General features: G+C 50.2%; 1 long non-coding RNA gene across 1 annotated transcript in view; it reads left to right on the plus strand.

The window, feature by feature from the left end:
- Positions 1 to 17157, plus strand: part of LOC106826363 (uncharacterized) — a 37395-nt gene extending 20238 nt beyond the window's left edge. Inside the window, exons 2-7 of the long non-coding RNA XR_011504069.1 lie at positions 6649 to 6849; positions 8519 to 8638; positions 10045 to 10197; positions 11851 to 12706; positions 12817 to 13082; positions 16828 to 17157. This is a non-coding gene — a long non-coding RNA (uncharacterized lncRNA). The remainder of the gene's footprint in view (positions 1 to 6648; positions 6850 to 8518; positions 8639 to 10044; positions 10198 to 11850; positions 12707 to 12816; positions 13083 to 16827) is intronic.
- Positions 17158 to 19790: the final 2633 nt, after the last annotated feature.

Raw genomic sequence — 19790 nt, forward strand, 5'->3', positions numbered from 1 at the left:
AGATTGTTGGGTAGATTGTGTGTCTGGGGGTCTCCCCACTGTTTACTGGAGGAGACTGGCCTTCCAGAGCCTGGGTGTGGGGAAGCAATGGCTAGGGCCAGAGGGCGTTGCTCTCAGCCGAACTTGCAAGAGAACTTTTGCAGGGCTGCTGACTTCTTGCAGCTGTTTTACGGGGCTTGTGGACCAAAAGGGGAAGTTGGGCTGCATTTAGAAAGTTGTCTACGAAGAGGAATGGCGGGGGTGGAGGTGAGGAGGGTGGCTAGGCTGTGGAGCCGGAGGAGGAAGGTGGGTGATCTGGGAGAGATGCCAGCAGGGGCCTGAGGACAAGGGTTTGATTTGGGCCCACATGTTGTCACTTTGGAAGCTCTTGGGGTGGGTGGTGGGGGCCGGGGGAAAGCAAAAGGGAGGGAAAAAGAAAAGAAAGGGAGAAGGGGGAGGGAGAATGAGTTCCCAGCCAGGGAGCCTTTTTTTTTTTTTTTTTTTCTTGGATTGGAAGCCCATAAGGACCGGATGGAGTGTGCTGGGAGCATGCCCAGTCCTGCCCCAAAGGCCCAGCGAGTGGCTTCTTCCAAAGGGGCACAGGGAGATGTCAGAGGTACCGAGAGAGGGTGAGGCTTTGTCATGATGGCCCAGCCCCAGGGTGGGAGATGCTACAGGAGGAACTTCCCCCTCCCCCAGGGTGTTCAGACTTCTCTGGGTAGCCTGCAATGTCCTGTCCCTAGAACCAGGAATGCATCAACTCCTCCCTGGATGGACCGGGGGCCCCACGGTGGCAGCAGGAAGAATACTGCACGAGGCTCCCAGCCCCAGGGCCGGAGGCCTGAAAAGGTTCTGAGAGCCTGAGTGAAGATCCCCATGCCTCCATTTCCCATTCCTGCTGGCAACTGGGAGGAGCAGTCCCACTGCCCCACCACAAGTGCACTGGCCCCAAGCACCAGGGAGGAAAATGCAACTCCCAATGACCATTCTGGTCACACTCTCCCTGCCCCCACCAAGCCCACTGCTCTCCCTCAGTCACTGGTGCCTACAGGGTGCTGCACTCTCTGTCCCCACGTCCAGCCTTGTCCATACCTATGATTGTGGGGATGGAGTGAGGGAGTGGGGGTGGGGGGAGCATAACTTCGACCTGGAGCTCTCTTCCAGAAGGTCCTGTCCCCACCAGAAATGTGGGCAGCAAAGCTTCTCTTCCCAAGGCGGCCCCACCCCAGAGCACCACAAGAAGAGGACTCAGAGGCACAGTCCACCTGTCCTAACACTGACCGTGCCACACTGGCCACAGAGATGGTGCCACTACCTTTCTCAGGGACGTGGTGACATGGTAGAATTGGCAGCCAAGGGACCCACTGTGAGGATAGGTGGGGAGGTCTGCATTGGTTCTGCCTCCGTGGCGAGCAAGTGAGGTCAGAAGTCCAACTCTCAAAGAGCCTGCTTAGTGAGCCCTGGTGAAGAAGGCAACTCAACGCACTCAGTTCAACTGAACTCAACAAGACTCCCATTCACTCTGTTATTCAGGCTTTACTGAGTGCCAACTATGGGCCAACCACTGTGCTAAGTGCTGGGGATGTGGAAGAGAGCAAACCAGACATAGTTCCTGGTGGAGGCATGGGAGGCTCATCGTGGGTCTGTGTCTGTAGGAAGCCCAGAAGGGTGGCCACGTGTTGGGGGGTGGGAGGAGGCAAGGCCTTTACCCCTGTGATCTCACTGGGGAGACGAGATTCACATACAGGAAACACTCAGAGAACGAGGCAGTGTTTAAATAAAGACATTACTGACTCTGTTAACCACATGTTGACGTGAACACGGCCAGGTTCAGGCTGTGTATGTCTGTAAGCGCTCTCAGGGGACCCTATGGGGCAGCCCCACTGGGGTTGAGTTACTTTCCAAGCTTCATGGAAGGATGGAAGGATCTGATGAGTTGGGCCCGACTACTAACCTTGAAAAAAACATCAGTTCTGACATGAGTGTATTCAACTGGAAAATCTACATGGACCCTACCGTCTTTCTTGACTCCTTCTTCCATCATCCAGTGCTCTTGTCTTCCTCCTTCTTCCATCTCACTCAGAGCTGGAAACCTTCCACGGCCAATGACTGGATGCCAGACTTGGCTGAATGCCTATCACTTACCAAGTACAGGGCTAACTGTGAGAGGACGATAGAGATAAACAACACAGGCCTTACCCTTAGGACCTGCAAACCGACTTGGGTTCACAAACTGCTATAAAAGAAGACAGTGAAAGACACTTGTGAGCGTGTGTGTGCATGGGACAACAGGAGAGCTGAGTCCCATCCCTGGGTTTAGGATTTGGAATATCAATGCTGTGTTGTTTGTGTGTATGTATGCTGACTACTGTTTTGTTTTTTTCATCTCAAGCTTCAGAAAAACCATAATATTATAAGTAATTTCTGTAAGCTCTTTTGTGACATTCACCAATTATTTCTATTTTATGGAATGGTTGGAAAACAAATTAGAGACATTTTGCCCCTTTGCCCCTAAACACTTCAGTGTGTGTTTCAAGGACTTTTTTTTACATAGTCTAGTTCCTTATAGCTGAGCCTTCTTCCTCTCCTTTGCAGACAGTATCAGATCACTCCATATCCTAAAAAAAAGCTTATTCAATGGGAGACAGCCTGTTTTTCTGCTTGATTCCATGCTGGTGGCCTGGCGGTTGGGGGCTGCCTAGGTCACAGGGTCCTCTGGGAAATTTTCCTGGCTTCAGTGGCTATGCCTGAGCTGGCTTGCTACTGGACAGCTGATCTGACCCCTTGGAGACTTGGCCAGGCCTTGGCTGAACTCTGCTCTCTTTCCCTCCACTTTGTTCTTGAGTTTCTGCACATTCTCCCACCCACAGATATGAATGTCACATGATGTTGGCTTTCCAGTGTGGCCTGGTGGAAGCAGAATGAGCTTGTTGGGCACCTTCTCTGGGCCTTGGAGGCCAGGCTCCTCTGAAAACACAGGAGGCTTCCTTTCCCTGACTCGCGGGTGGAGCGAGGCTCTATGGCGCGGTCTGGCTCTGAGGCTGTGGTCCTGCTTAGGACTGGCAGTCTTAGGCTGAGGGAACATTTTCCAGAGCACAGCTGAGGGACAGAATGTCTCTGCGAGATGGACTGGGATGGGCAGGGTTTTGGAAAGGCCCCTGCTTGTTCTGGGAGGTGTTCAGGAGGCTGAGGTTTTGGAAATCCATGGCGGCTGTTCATGACTGCTCCCAGCTTTGGGACAAGGAATGATGGGTGCCCATCTCCTTGGGTTCAGGGGCAAAGGTGAAGCCCAGCACTGTTGACCTGGGACCAAGCCTTCTGCTGGGCCTGAGGAGGGCACTGGACTTTGAAGGGGAACTTAGCCTAGAAGACGGGACCCTGGAGTCATGAGATGCTGTTTGCGTCCAACGAACCTTGGCCAGAGCTCTACCAGCACTGGCTGGGACACAACACCAGTGTGATCTCCCAGCCTGCACTGAAGGGTGCCTCTGATGGAGTGGGGTGGGGGAAACCCCAACGAACCCACGAGACAGAACACGCTGGAGGCATTTAACTAGGCAGTTCAGTCTCGTGCAAGGAGAGGCCAGGCAAGGGAGAGCTCAGAGCAGGCCTGAACAGTCAAGAAATGCTCTGGGGAGGAGGTGCATGCTCCCTTTCAGCAGCCTCTGTCTCCCTCTGTTGCGATCTTGCACACAGCCAGCACACCCAGGGACCCATTCTGGCTCTGTTCTGACATCTTGGGCAAGTCCGTTTGCGTCCTCGGGCTTGTTTCCTCCTCTGTGAAACCGGAAGTCGAGCACCTGAGCCATCCCCCAAGGCAGCGCTGAGTGGGTGGGCTTCAGAGGTACTTGCAGAGCTATGAAAATACAGATACCCCTGCCCCGTGCAGACTTTGGGGGCGAGGCCCAGGCCTGTGTGGGTACTGTTTTGAATAAGCTCCCCAGGTGGCCCCTGGGGCAGAAGCTGGGTAACTATGGCGTCTTCACGTCCCCAGCCCCTGACTTAACTGCAGACTCCACGGACCCAGACTCAGGCCCGTATTCCTTGACGTATTTCTCCCGGGTGCCGAGGAGGGCCTGGTACAGGTGGGGGCCCTCTGGCCTCCCCACCCGGCCGTCCATGGCCCCTCCCACCCGGGAGCAGTGCCGTGGTAGGGCGGCCTGAATGCACCCCCTTCTCCCTCCCTAAGGACCAGCCTCAATGCCCCCCATTACCATTTCCATGGCGCTCTCCTCCAGGGCCCCATGGAAATCACGAGGCTTTCTGAGGAGTCGTGCAGACTTCAGAAAAGACCCCGGGCCCCCTGCCCGCCGCGGCTCCCTCTCCCGCTCTCATCCCGCTCCGGGCGCAGGGACAGAGCCCCTCTCTCCTCGGCGGCCTGGCCGCTCATTCTCCCACAGAGCTGACGTTTCTCTGCGGCCCAGCTGGCTGCAGTTTTTAGAAATAACAATATCCCCGGGGGGAGGAGCGGCGGCGTGAATGGGCGCCTTTGTCCCGGGCCCTCTGAAGCCCGATTAATTATGCGCCGCGGAGCGCCGGGAGCGGGCGGCCGCCCGGGCGGCTGAAAGGCCCGGGCTGGGGAGCGCGGCCGCCGGCTCCGCGCCGCCGCACAAAGGGCCGCGGAGCAGAAAACCGCCAATTACCCGCATTTTGTATTTGCCGTTGTCTCGCTGACACTGTGGACGGCCCCTCCCCAGGCGGCTGCACTTTGAGGGTTTTCAAGCCCTTTCTCCGTTACCAGGGGCGACTGGGGAGAGGGCTGGGGGAGCGCGGGATGCGCCAAGTGCTGGGTGGGATCGTGGCGGTGGGGGACGTGGAGGGAGGGAGGAGAGTGTGGGTGTTGCCCCTGGGGACCTGGGTCTCAAATCTAATGCTCTCCCCAAAGCTGGAGCCTGTTCAGAGCGCAGATTCCCGGGGCCCCACTCCGAAGGACTGCCTGACTCAGTAGGTCTGGGCGCCCAGGAAGTTGCATTTTAACAGGCAGTCCAGATGATTTTACTTTAAAAAAATTAAAGTCTAACAGTGAAATGCACAGATCTTAAGTGTCAAATGTATACATCTGTGTAACCTACATCCATCAAGATAAAGAACAATTCTATCACTCCTGAAAGTTCCATGGGTCCTCTTTCCAGTCTCCCCACCCCCACTTCATCCCCCCCACCCCCACCCCCACCCTCCCAGATGTCCGCTGCTGAGTTCTGTCATCATCTGTTAAGTTTCACCTGTTTCTGGACTTCATGCTGAGTCTTACAGTATTCACTCTTTCGCTTCTGACTTCTCTCACTCAGAGTAATGTTTCTGAGGTCCACCCATTTGTGTGTATCAAGTAGTTTGTTGCTTGTGATTAGTTTATCTGTTCACCTGTTGATGGACACCTGGGCTGTTTCCCATTTTTGGCTGTTATAATTAAGCTGCTACGATCATTTTGTACAAGGCTTTTGTGTGGCTATATGTTCTCATGTCTTTTATCTCGGCGTGGAATTGCTGGGCTGTTGGGAAGGTGTTTCACTGTAGTGGATACTGCCAGACCGTTTTCTAAAGTGAGTATACACCTTTCCATCCCACTGACAAAGTGTAAGAGTTCCAGTTGCTCTCCATTCTTGTCAGCACTTGGTATTGTCAATCTTTTTGATTTTAGCTATTCTAGTGGATGTGAGGTGGTATCTCACTGTAGTTTTCAAGCCGGGTGATTTTAACTGCTGAGCTCCAAAGACCTTACTTGGAGAAAATTCCTGTCTACTGCCATTTTTGCATTTGCCTGTGAGGTCCAGCAGGGTGAATGACCTCCCCAAGGCTCACAGCTCATTGGGCAGAGACAAGATGAGAACACAGGATTCCTGACTACGAAACAAGAACTCTCTCCTGAATATTGTGCTGCCCCTTTGGCCTATACCTCATGGGCCGGTATGTGTATGTGAAGCGTGAGTCTCGCTCTGCTCAGGACCATTCAGAATGGATCTGGAAGGGCATTTCTGAAGAGTCCCTGCCTGCCATCCAAGCAGCAGAATCCATGGGACTCTGGGGCCAAGAGATTGGTCTTGGCCAGGCAGGTGTGGACATATGCACACATAGGGACAAGGCTAGGGCCTGGTGGCTGCCTCCTCTTGACTCTTACTCCAAGGGCACAGACCAACTCTCAGAGTCCCTCTGCCTTAGCCACCATAGAGGGCCTTAGATATTTTCTGATCAAGCCCAGAGGAGGTGCTGAGTGATGGAAATGAGGGGGCAGGGGTCCTGGGCTTCCAAAGTCCTCCTTTGCCTATAAGCATTCTCCTAAGTGTGGTTTTGAAGACCCTCCAGAACCTGGCCTGACCTATCCTTATGGAGTGGTATTTGGCTGCCTCTGTTTTGCATATCGTACTCCAGCAATATTGGACACCTGTCCCTCCCTTGTTGTCCCTCTAACCTATCATTACATACTATGGAGACTGCATTCTTCAAAGATGGCTGCACCAGAATATATATCCCATCCCACATGCTCTTCTTGCAATGTGAATGACACTCCTCCCACGGAGAGGTGGGGTCTAGGTTTCCTCTCATCGAATCTGGGCAGGGCTGTGACTGCTCTGATCAATAGAGTATGGCAGAAGTGATGATTTTGGATGCTAAGTCGTATAAAGGTTATAATTTCCACCTAGCTCTCTTTCTTTTTTGGGATGCTCACCCTAGGAATCCAGCCACCACACTGTGAAGAAGCCCAAACTAGCCTGCCTGGAGAGACCAATGGAAACACCCATGTGGAGAGGAACTGAGGCCCCCAACCTACAGTCAGCACCCACCACGAGCTTTGTGAGTGAATGAGCCTTCAGATTATTCCAAAGTCCAGCCTTGGCTGCCTCCAGCTAAGGCCCTAGACATCACAGAGCAGAGGTAAGCCCATCCTGCTGTGCTTTGTCCAAATTCCTGACCCAAAGACTCTACAAACATAATAAATGGTTGTTGGATGCCAATATTACAGTAATTTGTTACACAGCCATAATAACTGATATTTCTTGTCTCCTCTCACCCTTATTTCATAATCCCCTTACCCTTCTCCCAGTTCTAAATTTAGCTCTTCTCTTTGAGGTTCAACTTTGATATTACCTCCTCTAGGAGCCCTCTGGCCTCCCTCTGCTCTGAGCTGGAATTTCCTCCTCTGTCCCCGAGGAATATGCTTAAGTCTTTGCATTCTCCACATTGTCCTACAACTTCATGTTTGGATGTTTGCATCCTCCATAAAACAGCTCCCTGAGAGCTGGAAAAGTGTATGTTTCCTCTCTGAACATTTAAGAACCTGGCACACAAGTCTTTGTTGAAAGATGGTGTATCCCTAAAAGGGAGGGAGCCGGGCCTGAAGTAAGTGAAATCACTATTCAACTTCCCACTCTCTGCCTTCATTTCCTCTGCACCAGGCCTTGAGCAAGAGAGACAAAAAAGACAAGAGATGGTTCTTTGCTTCAAGAGGATTTCAGTCTGATTAGGGAGACAGTCACAGAAAGACTAGAATAGACTAGTGTATGATTAAATGAGATTCACAGTCCCCAGAAGGGGGAGAGACCTGGTGGCATGGGGTGGTCAGACTCGGCTTCCTAGAGGAGGCAAGGACTTGGATTTAAAAGTATCAGAGCTCTAGGACAGGTCTCCTTTTGAGAGAACTCCCGGCTTGCTTTTCCCTACCTCCACTTGCCAAGGCCCCAGCTAAAGATGCATGCGTGTTTGTGTGTGTGTAAATGTATGCACACATGCGTGGTCCAGTAGGGGCATTGGTACACCTGTGCCCTGGGACAGACTCTTGAGGACAAGCCTATTCTTAACCATCTCCTCGGTTTGCCTCTCTCTTCCACCGCACTGGAGGAATGGGATAAGAATGGGCTAAGTCAAATGGGGTGGATGCACAACCAGCTAAGTGTACACCCGACAATATGAGTGGGCCTTCAAAATAGTCCTGACCAAAGAAGGCAAGAAACAATAAAGTCTATAGCTCCATATTGTTCGTGTAAACAAAGACTCCATGTCCACAGAATGACAGTGTATGTTTTAGAGGGACACACAGACAAACAAAGACATGATGTCAGACATTAATGTGGTTGCTTTTAGGGATGGAGGAGATTGGGGCAGTGAACGGGGATTGAAGGAATCAATAAATTAAACAAGAGAGGGCCTTTGTGCAGAAGGAACAGTGATGCGAGTGTGCCATTGAGGAGAATGATTGACTCGACTTCTGCGCTTGAGGTCCAAACAAGAAGAAAAGTCAAAACCAAAATCACTCTTGGAAATGATACCACCAGCTTTAGGACAGTGCTCCTAACTGTGTGGGCAAGAAGGAGGAGGGGTGGGGGCAGGGGCTTAGCTGTAGCTGACATGTTTTATTTTCATTAAAAAGATAAAGACATCTGAAGCAAAGTGGCAAACTGTTACCATCTGTTGAATCTGGAGAGTGTTCACGTGGGTTTGTTAGATTATTTTTAAATGTATCATAATTAAAAAATTTTAAGAGTTGCCAATCAAGACACTGCAAAATAATTTTGTGACTTCTGCCAGAATTCATTTCTGATCATAGGTTGGCCTCTGAATAGCTTTATGGAGCTGAATAATGGCTATCATCTGACGGTGACTCAAGTCCCAGTAAGGAGAAGAATATGAAGAATTGATTTTCCATTGATACTGAAAGCACTCATAAGTAAGATGTTTGGGCAATGAAAAATGTCATTGCCTGCTGTGCATAGAGTAAAACCAGTGGCTGAACAGCCACAGGAATCTTTTTTGTGACTCATTGGATCAGATCAGCCTCTCAGGACGTTGGGAAGATCACCGATTAGCTATTGGTCTTCCTGGGGATGAGAAATCCTAGACGAGGGTACAGAACTGCCGAAGGCAGCTCCTTGAGGGCTGCACAGCTCACCGTTAGCGCCTGGGCTCTGGGCCCTACTCACAGAGACGAGCTCAGCAGCTGAAGCTGTGGTACAGACTCTGCTAGATGATCCTCCCTGCCCCTGGCCACAGCTGATGGGTATGGAGGGCATAGCTGAACCAAGCTGGGCCAATTAGATTCAAGATTCTGGAATTTTGAACCGAAAGGCAGAGACTGGGAGCTGTTGGAATGGGGCTGCTTTAATGCAAGTGTTCTAAGGAGGTTCATTGACTCCAGATGCGTAGGTCCTTGGACCTTCTCTGGCCTGTCCTGAGGCTCCGTTGTTCAACCCTTTCTTGAAATTTAATACATTTTTTCTTTTTATTTGCCAGGATTGATTTCTATTACTTGTCCTGTGGAGTAGGTTAATATAATATTTTATTATATCTTCCTGCCTTCCCCTAGTGATACTCCTAATACATACGGTATCTTTGTTGAGTTAGAAAAAAAGGGGCACCTCTGGGCAGGTAAATTAGAAAAAGCTGTTCTTTCCTCCAGGTGGACACAGCCCCTCGTCAAGGTGAAAGCTTGGGTTCGTGGAATGTGGGGCTGGGTTTCAGGCCCCACCCCATTCGTCTCCTTGGCCAGGCCCCTTTCTGCAGTGCACAGACTGCATAACCATTCATGGCAGCCCATCCTGCCCACCATTTCTTTCCTGGCTGATTTGTCCTCTGCATCGAGGTGTCATTCAGGATAGGAAGCATTATTCCAGACAAGATTTACTGGAAATGTTCTATCGTGCAAGCTCTATTTAGGACTTTAACACTCATGACAAAGATGTAATTTTTAATCTTTGTGTGTTGAAATCTGTTGAAAGTCAAGCTTTAAAGGAAATGTAGGAAAGTTCCATGGCCTGGTCAAGTCAACAGAAGTTACTATCTTCTTCTGATGAATAATCTGCCGGCTTTGGAGGAAGCTTTCCACCAAAGAATCTGGCAGACATTCTTGAAATGTCAAGGGACACTCCTCCTTCCCCCATGTGAACGTACCCCTTGAGAAGGTGAGAGCGAGTGCGCAGGAGCCAGTCGACAAGGAGGGGTCTTGGGCTGTGGTGAGAGTGACAGGGAAACCACAGCCCAGGCATCGAGGGCCTTGGGGAAGAAAAGGATCTCAGGGAGGAAAATGCCTGAGAGGAGGCTGCTCCAGCTCTGGCTTGTTAATTCATTTCACATCAGGCAGTTCCATGAAGAGTCCCCCTACTCTTCTGAGAGAAAGCCGAGTAGAGAAAAACTAGTCAGGAACTTTCCTGCCAGAGGACCCACCCACTCCTGCCTCGTGCGCCATCTCCCTCCATGTCTACAAATACAGGAGGCAGTGTACACTAGCAGGTAAGGATGTAAGTTTGGAATCAGAATGCCGGGGTTCAAACCTCAACTCTGTCACTTTCTGGCTGTGTGACCTTGGACATGTTACTTAGCCTCTTGTGATGGTTTTAAAACAAGTCCACAATCCTTTGACTTTCCTCCTATGAAGAGTGGGAGTCTATGTTCTCACCCCTTGAAACTGGTGGGGGGGGAGGGATTTGGGAGTGCCTAGACAAATAGAATGTGACAAAAGTGACAGTGTAATTTCAAAGGCTGGGTTAGAAAAGACCATGCAGCTTCTGATGGTTCCTTTTGGAATGCTCTTGCAGGGAGCCTTCAGCCAACATAAAAAAGCACCCTGAGGCTGCTTTGTAGAGAGGCCACATTCAAAGAGAGAGGTGCCTGAGCAGACCCAGCCATCCAGCCCCAATCTGTTTGAGTCTTCACAGCCTAGGCCCCAGGCATGCAAATAAAGAATCCTTTGGGCTAACTCCAGCCCCAGCCACCAATTAACTGAAAACTCAGGAGAGAGATCCTGAGGGAGAGCTGCCTGGCTTATTCTTGGTCCCGCCCCAAAATTCGTGAGCAAAGTAAATGATTGTTTTTGTTTTGAGACCATTGTTTTGGGATGGTTTCTTATAATGCAAGACAGCTGATACAAACTTTTGTTATCTGGAAGTGGAGAGCTGCCATAACAAAACCTAAATCCGTGGCTTAGGACTGAGAGGTGGGCAGAAATTCTGAGAGTTTTGAAGGTGTTAGTGGAAGCCTGATGGCCCTGAAGGAGGCTGCTGGGGAGGGCTTAAAGGAAAGTGAGAAAAATGTTGGAGGCAACAGGAAAGCGGTCTCTTTTGCAGTGGAGGAAAATTTAGCAACATTGTCACTTGAAGTGATATGGACAACAGAAATGTACCTAATGACCTAATGGTTTGGGCTAAGGAGACTTTTGTTTTTTTAATTTTCCTTGAAATTTACGATGATTGTTATTTTAGAAGAGACTTTTAAGCAGAATGTTGAAAGTGCCAACTGGGTTATTTTAACTGCATGTGATAAAGATGGAGAAAGATGAGTTAAAAAGGAAACTTTAATTTTCAAGAAAAATTTATAGAAAACATTAAAAAGCCAGGGATTTGCTGGTTTGGGAAGTAACCTTGTTTCTCATTCTCAGCCTCCACAGATGGCAAAAGATTCTCAAAGTCTAAAAGGGCTTCAGGACAAGGATGAAATCCAGAGTGGGACTATAAGAACCTTTGTTAAAACCTCAGAGAGACTTAATGCTTCATAAAATCTTTCAGATGGACAAAGGCCCTCTACGTATTTCAAGGGTGTGCCTCACAGATTCTCTTTATTAAACAATAGGGCTTCTAAGTATCTTAAGGGAACTGTCCCTCAACAACCTCACAAAAAGCTCACGGTAGAGAAGAGCTGACCTTGATGAGACTGTGGTGTAGCTTTTGCCCAAGGTAGTGAGGCTCAACAGGACCCTTAGAAAACCTACAAAGTTTTAAATAGAATTGTATTATCAGAAGCACCATCAGCTTGGACCAAAAGGGACAGAGTAGAACAAAATGAAAAAAGTTTCCCAATGTTTTTGGACTTTGAGCCCCCAAGAAGGGGGAAGAAAGCAACCTGAGAAAGCTACTCAGTTGCAAACACCAACCATCTTTTTTCTTATAGTAAAGAAAAGAAGATACAGAAGGTGGAACCAAGAGCCCAGAGCATGGAGCCAAGAAGTGTGGAGAAGCATTCCCAGGCAGTAGCACTGAGCCCTAATCAAGAAACTGGCAATATGTGCCTGTCTGGATTTCAAAATTGCTGTGAACCAGTGACTACTGTGTAACTCCCTCCCCACCCTACCCCATCTCTTTTTGTTTTATTTTTGTTTTTTCTTTGTGAGGAAGATTGGCCCATAGCTAACATCTGTTGCCTTTCTGTTTTTTTTTTTGCTTGAGGATGATTGTCGCTGAGCTTACATCTGTGGCAATCTTCCTCTATTTTATGTGGGATGCTGCCACAGTGTGGCTTGATGAGCGGTGCTAGGTCTGCGCCCGGGATCTGAACCTGCAAATCCCAGGCTGCTGAAGCAGAGTGTGTGAACTTAACCACTATACCACTGGGCTGGCCCCCCACCCCACTTCTTTTGAATGGGAGTATTTATTATAGTGGTTATCCAATACCTGTCGTATCGTTGTGTGTTGGGTGTACATGGAACAGATAACTTTTCTCTTTAGTTCACAAGTCTTGAGATAAAAAGGAATAGTACTCAAGGAACCATGCCTGAAGAATTGCATCTGAGGACTCCTCCACACCTGAGTGGTTTAGATGATGGGATCTCAGACCTTTAGCTTAACCCTGATGCCATAATAGATGAGACTTTTGGAGATCATTGGAAGGGGATGAGTATATTTTGCATGTGAGAGGAATTTAAATAATTTATGTCCAGAGGATAGATTGTGCTGATTTAAACATGGCTCAAAATTATTGACAGATTTCCTAGCAAGAAATGGAATTGAGTTCCCTCCCCTGTACCCGGGTAAGCCTTTGTAACTGCCTTAACAAATAGAATGTGGTAGATATGACGTTGCATGACATCCAAGCCTTGGTTAGAAAAGGTGACACAACTTCTGTCTTGCTCTCTCTCAGGACATATGCCTTTGGACCTCTGAGTTGTCAGGAGAGAAGTCCAGCTATTCTGAAGCTGCGTGTGGGAGAGTTTGTGTGCAGAGGCCACAGAGAGACAGAGAGGAACTCCAGCTGGTCCAGCCCTGCTTGTTTGAGTCCTCCCAGCCCAGGTGCCACATATGTGAGTGCACAAGCCACAGTCACACTCTGACTACAACTTCATGAGACTCCAATCCAGAACTGCCCAGCTGAGTTCCCTGTTTCCTGACCCACAGAAACTGTGAATGGTAATACATCATTGTTGTTTTTTCAGCCACTAAGTTTTGGGGTGGTTTGTTATTCAACAAGAGATAACTTCTTAAAGCAACCTTTTCTGCACCTGTCAATAGGGCTAATGATAATATCTACTTCAAAGGCGGGTAAATGAGGAACGAGTCCATGAGTTACAGTTTGTGAAGCTCTGAGCTTGGGGTCTGGTATATAGTAAACGTTCAATGAATGTCGCTTACCCTTCACAGAGCTTCTTAGTAGCTGTTATCCTAAACGATAGCTGTGAATCTAAGAAAAGTGACATTTAGTTTAAGTAACATTCTATTCAAGAAGGAACCGTGTGCTTGACCGTAAATATTTGTTGAATAAATGAAAAAGAAAAAAAAAAGAACTTTTTTTGGTGGTAGCTAGGCTCCAATGATGGCATCAATGAACATGCTTCCTGATATTCATTCCCTTTGTAGAGTTCCCTCCCACACTGAATCTGGTCTAGGACTATAACTCACCTTAACCAACAGAATATGGCCAAAGAGATGCTGGGCCAGTGCAGGCCTGAGCTTTAATAAGGTTTGAGGCTTCCACTTTCATACTTTTGGGAGTCCTGAGCTGTTATGTAAGAAGTCTGGATCCCTGCTAGAGAAATCCACATGGAGAGGAGACCTGGAAAGGCCACATGGAGAGGGAGAGACCCTGGGAGTACATAGAGAGAGAGAGAATTCCGGCAATCCTACCGTCTCCACTGAACCCAGCCTTCCAGGGTCCTTGCCTGGGTGCTAGACATGAGAATCCACCATCTCGACTCAGCCAGCCCAGTCAAGATCCCAGATGACTACAGTCTCAGCTGCCATCTGGCTGTAGCAGCACGATAGTCCCCAGGCGAGATCAGTAGAAGTGGTGTCCAGTCAACTTACCAAATCATGAGAGATAATAAGTGTTTGCTGTTCGTTTTAAGCCACTGTGTTTTAGGGTGGTTTGTTACATGGCATTAGATAACCCAAAGGTGCCCAAGACAGTGCCTGGCATACAGTAGGTACTCAATAAATATTGGTTGACTAAATGAATGAACCTCTTCATTCTTTTCCTCCCAAGCCTTCTCCTCTCAGGCCTGGTGCTCTGAGCTGCCCTCCTCTCCCACTGCTCATCCCTCGGCCTCTGCCTTACTTATATTCCCATGGACTAGGGAGACTAAAGTAAAATGGGGCCCCTGTTGGGCTCTTGAGTGTGTAAAAGCCTGAAATGAGTTTCCTCTGTGTGGAAATTCTAGGCTACGGACTCTAAGGCAATGTTTCCCTGCTTCTCGGCGTCTTGGGAACAGGTGTCCTTATATTTTTAAAGAGGGAAGAGAAGAGAGAATCGGCTTTCGAGCTGATCTCTCCTGGGTTTGAATTCCAGCTCCTCCATGTCCTGACTGTGTGGCAGTGAACTGCCGATTTAACTGACTTCCTTATCTGCCAAAAGGGCTCAAAATCAAGGCTTCAGTGCAGAAAGTCAACATGCCATCCTCCGTGTGGTGCCTGGAGCGTGGCAGGTGTCATGGGGCTGTTAGTGTGCCTGCAACATGAAGGAATCTCATAGACATGATGCCAGTGGCAAGAGCACATACTATCTGTGACTCCATTTAAATGAAGTCCAAAAATGGGCGAAATTAATTGATAGAGGAATTTCTAAGAGAGGTTCCCTCTGAGGGGGAGAGGTATTGACTGGGGAGGGCTCCAGGGAACCCTCGGGTATTCAAAATGTTCTATATTTTGATTCAGGTAGTGTATGCATGTATGAAAGCTCATTGAGCTGTACCGTTAAGAGTAACGTGCTTTACTGTGTGGATGTTACATCTCAGTAAGGAAGTTGAAAAAATGTTAGTGTGTCCTCCCTGTGGTCAGGAATGATCCCTAGGAATTCCCTAACTCCCAGGACTTTTGCTCCTTATGGGACTGTCTGTCCTTCCTCCCTTGTCCCAAGCCCACCCTGACAGCAGCCTTGGGTAACGTTATCCTAGCGCTTTGCATAGCTGGCTGGCACTGCCAGGCTTGGCCTGGGGCTGATTCCAGGATGGGAACTATGGTGGGATGTCTCACCTTCTGCTCCTGAGAGGGCAGAGTGGCTGGGCTGTGGGGTCCCAGATTCCCTTGGGGGCTGGTGAGTGGGAAGGGGGCTTACTATCCCCTACAAAGGGTCTGGGGCTTTAGTGGGGTTGCAGGGTGTTTGGAAAGAGTAAGCAACCAGAGCACGTCCTTGGCACGTCGGGCCTGGTTCCTGGAAGGAGCGAGGAGGAGGTGGGCGCCGAGGGCGTCCGGGCTGGGCCAAAATAAAGAGCTTGTTCTGCTCACAGCCCTGCTATTTGAGGCCCTGGAGCATGACGTCCCTCAGAGTTTCCATTCTCTGCGCTGCAGCTGTTGGTTACGTGTTTCATTCAAATGCTTTGCAGGAAGCAGCAGGCTCCACATTCCAGGGCTTTTAGTCATTTTTTCTCTTAGAGCTTTGGGGCTGGGGTTAGAATGTTCTTCAAACCACACTGTCCTCGGCTGGATTCCCAAGAGGAAGTGGGTGGGTCCCTGGGGGATGAGAACACAGGTCCAAATTCAGGGACGGAATGAAAAAAGATTAAGGCCAGCACAAGAAAACTCCTAGAGAGATCACTGAGCTGAGGTCCAGGTGTGGCCAGGGGTGGACGCCTATGGGTGGTGACTCTTGCCCTCCCCAGCCATGGGCCCAGGGGCACGTGGAGTCTCTGGTGTGTGTGTGTATGTGTGTGTGTGTGTGAGAGAGAGATGTGTGGTGTGGGACAGAACGGAGTTAGTGGTGGCATGTCACTCTGAGGGACCCACATAGTCAGCCCCTCTCTTTTGTCACTGCCCTTGGGCAGAGGGAGAGTGTGACACGGGGCTTCACTTGCTGCAGGGGTGGGTGGTGACATATGCTTGGGTTTAGGACAGGGAGAGAAGCACTTTAGCAAATGGACCTCACAGATACACGAGCCCAGAGAAACCACAACAAATGTTTGTTAAGTGTCTGCTCAGCTCCTGGCACTGAACCGGGTGTTGGGAACACAAGAGGGTGTAAGACAGACTCCATCTCTGCCCTCGCAGTCAGGCCTGGGAAATATGGCCTGTAAGGTGTCCACTGGGATAAGGGGAAGAGAGCAGATTAAGGGAGCAGGGACTGATCGAGACCAGATCTGGTGGCAGAGAGTAGGTGAGTGTAGATGGCCGCCATGGATCATGTTGAGATGGTGCATGCCGGGAGTGTGAAGGGAATGGTGGGGCCCAGGCAGGGGACCTGGTGGGCTGAGGTGGCTGAAACTCTGGAAGGGAGAAGGTGATGGACAGCAGCAAAATCCCAGGGGTCCTGAAGCAGCCGCATTTGCTCAGGTCTTCAAAAGCCCGAGAGGCTTGCCCAAGAAGAAGAGGGGAGAAGGACCAGGGGGTCCCGAGCAGCCGACCAGCCTGGTGCCACCCTTTCCTCTGAGCACCTGGAGCAGAGGGAAAGAAACACTGTGTTGAGTCTAGTCTAGAATTCAGAATTGCTGCCTGTGCTAGGCAGAATTCTGAACATGGTCCACCAAGATTTTCCACTAATCCCTGAATATGATGAGATATCAAGCCCATAATTCTGCCACATTATATGGCAAAGGGATTTAAAAAACCTAATTAAGGTTATAAATCAGTTGACTTTGAGTTAATCCAAAGGGAGATTATCTGAGAGGTGTGCCTAGTGTAATCACATGAGCCCTTTAAAAGCAGAGTTTTCTCTGGCTGGTGGCAGGAGAGGAAGTCATAGATCTGAAGCCTGAGGGGGATTCCATGTACCTTTGAGGACTTGAAGATGGAAGAGACCATGTGGAAGGGACCTGAGAGAGTGCAGCTTCTGGGAGCTGAGACAACCAACAAGGAAACAGCACCTCAGTCTGACAACCACAGGAGCAGACTTCTACAACCCAAAAGAGCTTGGGAGCAGATCCTTTCCCAGAGCTTCTAGACATGAGCCCAGCCAGCTCACACCTTGATTTTGGCCTTGCAAGACCCAGGCCGAGAATCCAGCTGACTTCTCACCTGCAGAACTGTGAGATAATAAACGGCTGTTGATTTAAGCTGCTAACTTTGCGGGAGTTTGTTATGCAGCAATAGAAAGTGAATACACTCCTTTCTCGTTCCATCCCGAGAAGGTCTATGAGGAGGGTCTGAGGACTCCCCCTTTGCAGACAGGGCAGGCTAAGCGAGGTGCTCAGTTTGCACGTGTCCAGGCTGGGGCTCAGGCCCAGGTCCAGCTGATTTGAAGGCTCTTTGCACCATGAATGCTTCTCTGACCTGAACAGCCACAGATGAACCTTGGGCACTTGGCCTAAGTCAAGGGTGTCTCGTCTTCCCATTCAGGGGAAGCAGGGAGGGCTGCATCTTACACCCCCTTTTATAAGAACCACCCAGCAGCTCCTTCCACGCCACAGCCTGCAGGCTGCAAAGTTGTCCCAGGCCTGCATGCCCAGCAGAAGAGCAGAGCTCTGGCAGGAAACAGGAGAAGGGCAGTGACCTCGCCCTCCTCCTTCTCAGATGACACGTCTGGGCTCTGTCAAGGCAAGAGGCAGGAGCTGGGATGCAAGGAGCAATAAAGTTTGGCTGTGGCCTTCTCCACTCCCAGTAAAAAGCATTCTCTGACTGGCTGGGATGGGGATTTTTTAGTTTTATATTTGCTCCCATAATAATTTGTTGGACACATAGTTGAGTACCCCCGGGAGTCCAGAAAAGTTTGCAAGGAGAAAGATTATGTTTCTGCTTTATTGATTAAAAAGCCCTAATGAAGGTTTTCTCATTCCCACATGAGGCCTTTTCCAAAAATCTCCTCTGATTCTTCCCAGATGGTGTCCAGCTCTCTCTTGGAGCCCCCGGCAGGGTGGGGCTTCAGAAAGTAGGAGGGTTTTGTGCCTGACAGACCTGGGATCTCAGCTGTCACTTACCCCAGAGGGGTGGGTGGGCGAGGGTGGGCAACCTCCCTGAGCCTCACTTTCTCCGTTAGACTGTTTCTGAGATGCGGTGAGCCAAACAAATATACACAAGGTATCTGGTACGCAAGGAGGAAGGAATCAGTATTGTTTTCCTTATCTGTCTGCCTCACCACAACACAACAGCTACCTTGGAAATATTTTTTTGACAACCAGAACATAATTTTTATTCTGATGACAGGCAGGCCTGGTCAGCCAACAGCAAAAGTCTGCAATCAGCAGAATTTGCCTGTGTGCTCCACCTTCTCAAAGCCACTTCCTCTATCCATATCCCATTTCCTCCTTTCAGGCCCTGTCTGGCTGCATCCCAGGGCCCTTGGGGGGAACATGCTGGGAAGCCTCTGAAAGACGCTCTCAGTTCGGTATTCGAGAGGGAGGGCTGTGCCTCACCCTGGGGACTGAATGGTGGAATCCCTAGCAGGGGGCAGGGGGGCCAGCGAGGGGAAATTTGGGGGCAGCAGGGAGGATGCTGCGAGATCCCTCCAGGTGTCTGTCTGGTGGCGACCGTGAGAAATGGTTGTGCAAGTCTCCCTCCAGCTCGGTTTCTGTAGACTGCGTCTTTGGAGGTTTGAGCTAAATCCTTTTAGAGGTAGTTTTTGCTGCCAAGGAATCTTTGGGGGAAATCTGCTAGATTTAAACTTTTCAAAGTTTCCACAGTGAGGGCTGTGCTGAGTAGGTTCTCAGGACAGAGTCTGGGGTTGTCCTGTATCTGGGGAGTGAGAGGCAAGAGGAGTTTCAGGGTCTGGGCCCCAAAAGAGTCGGCCTCACAGTAAGGAGGAAGATGAAGGGATGGAGGAGTGGGGTGACTGTGTTTACCCTTCCATGCCGAAGAGGTGGAGACCCGGGGTGTTCTGGGATGGAGGGCATTTCAGGGCCCCCAAGAGTCCCTGCGGGTTGAGAGCAAAGCTGGTTCCTCACAGGGCTGTCTGCTGGGGCAGAGGCTGAAGGAGGTGCCAGGTGGGCATTGGTGAAATGGGGCCTGCTGCCCAGGATGGGACACAGAGGCCATGGCCAGGCACCGCCTTCAGCTGCCTCCACCCTCCTCCCCAAGGCTGTGGGCTCAAAGCTGAGCCAAGCATGAAACAGACAGCCTCTCTCTGCCTCTCTGTTCCCACCCCCATCCTGATGGAGTCTGGTTTTCATCACCCATTAATCACCGAAGCTTCCCACAGCCTGTGTCTGTCTGTCCACACTCACCAGCCCCCTGGGCCCTGGGGGGATGGATAGACAGACAGCCAGGCAGATGGTCTCTGACTTGGGGAAATTTAGGGTCACATTGGGGGCTGCTTCCTACTCCAAGGCAGAGAAGTATGCTTCCTGAGCTTGTTAGCTCACCCCCACCCCTAGCCTGGCCTGAAGCTGCCAGCCCAGCCCACCTCACCCTGGCAGTAGGCGACAGGAGCCATTAGCTGTCCTGTTCACCAGGAAGGAAATGGGTTGGAGGGCTGAGGAATTCTAATGAAGCTTCCCCAGCTGGCAGGCGGGCTAGCGGATGAGAGCTGGCACCTCCAACCCTGCTGGAGTTGGTGCCAGCCCAGTTTGGCCTGGCCTGCTGGATGCCCACCTGCTGCTGTGGGAACCCCGGATTTGGACTGTCTTGCAAACCCTCTGAAGATTCCCAGAGGCCGGGGTTCTCAGCCCTGCAGGCCCAGCCTGGCTCTCTCCATGCCAGCTCTCTGGCCCTGTCCTTACTCTCTCCTCCTTCAGCCTCCTCGCCATGACTTGCCTGAAG

Source organism: Equus asinus, chromosome 6 (assembly GCF_041296235.1).
Source record: "Equus asinus isolate D_3611 breed Donkey chromosome 6, EquAss-T2T_v2, whole genome shotgun sequence".
Classification (NCBI taxonomy): domain Eukaryota; kingdom Metazoa; phylum Chordata; class Mammalia; order Perissodactyla; family Equidae; genus Equus; species Equus asinus.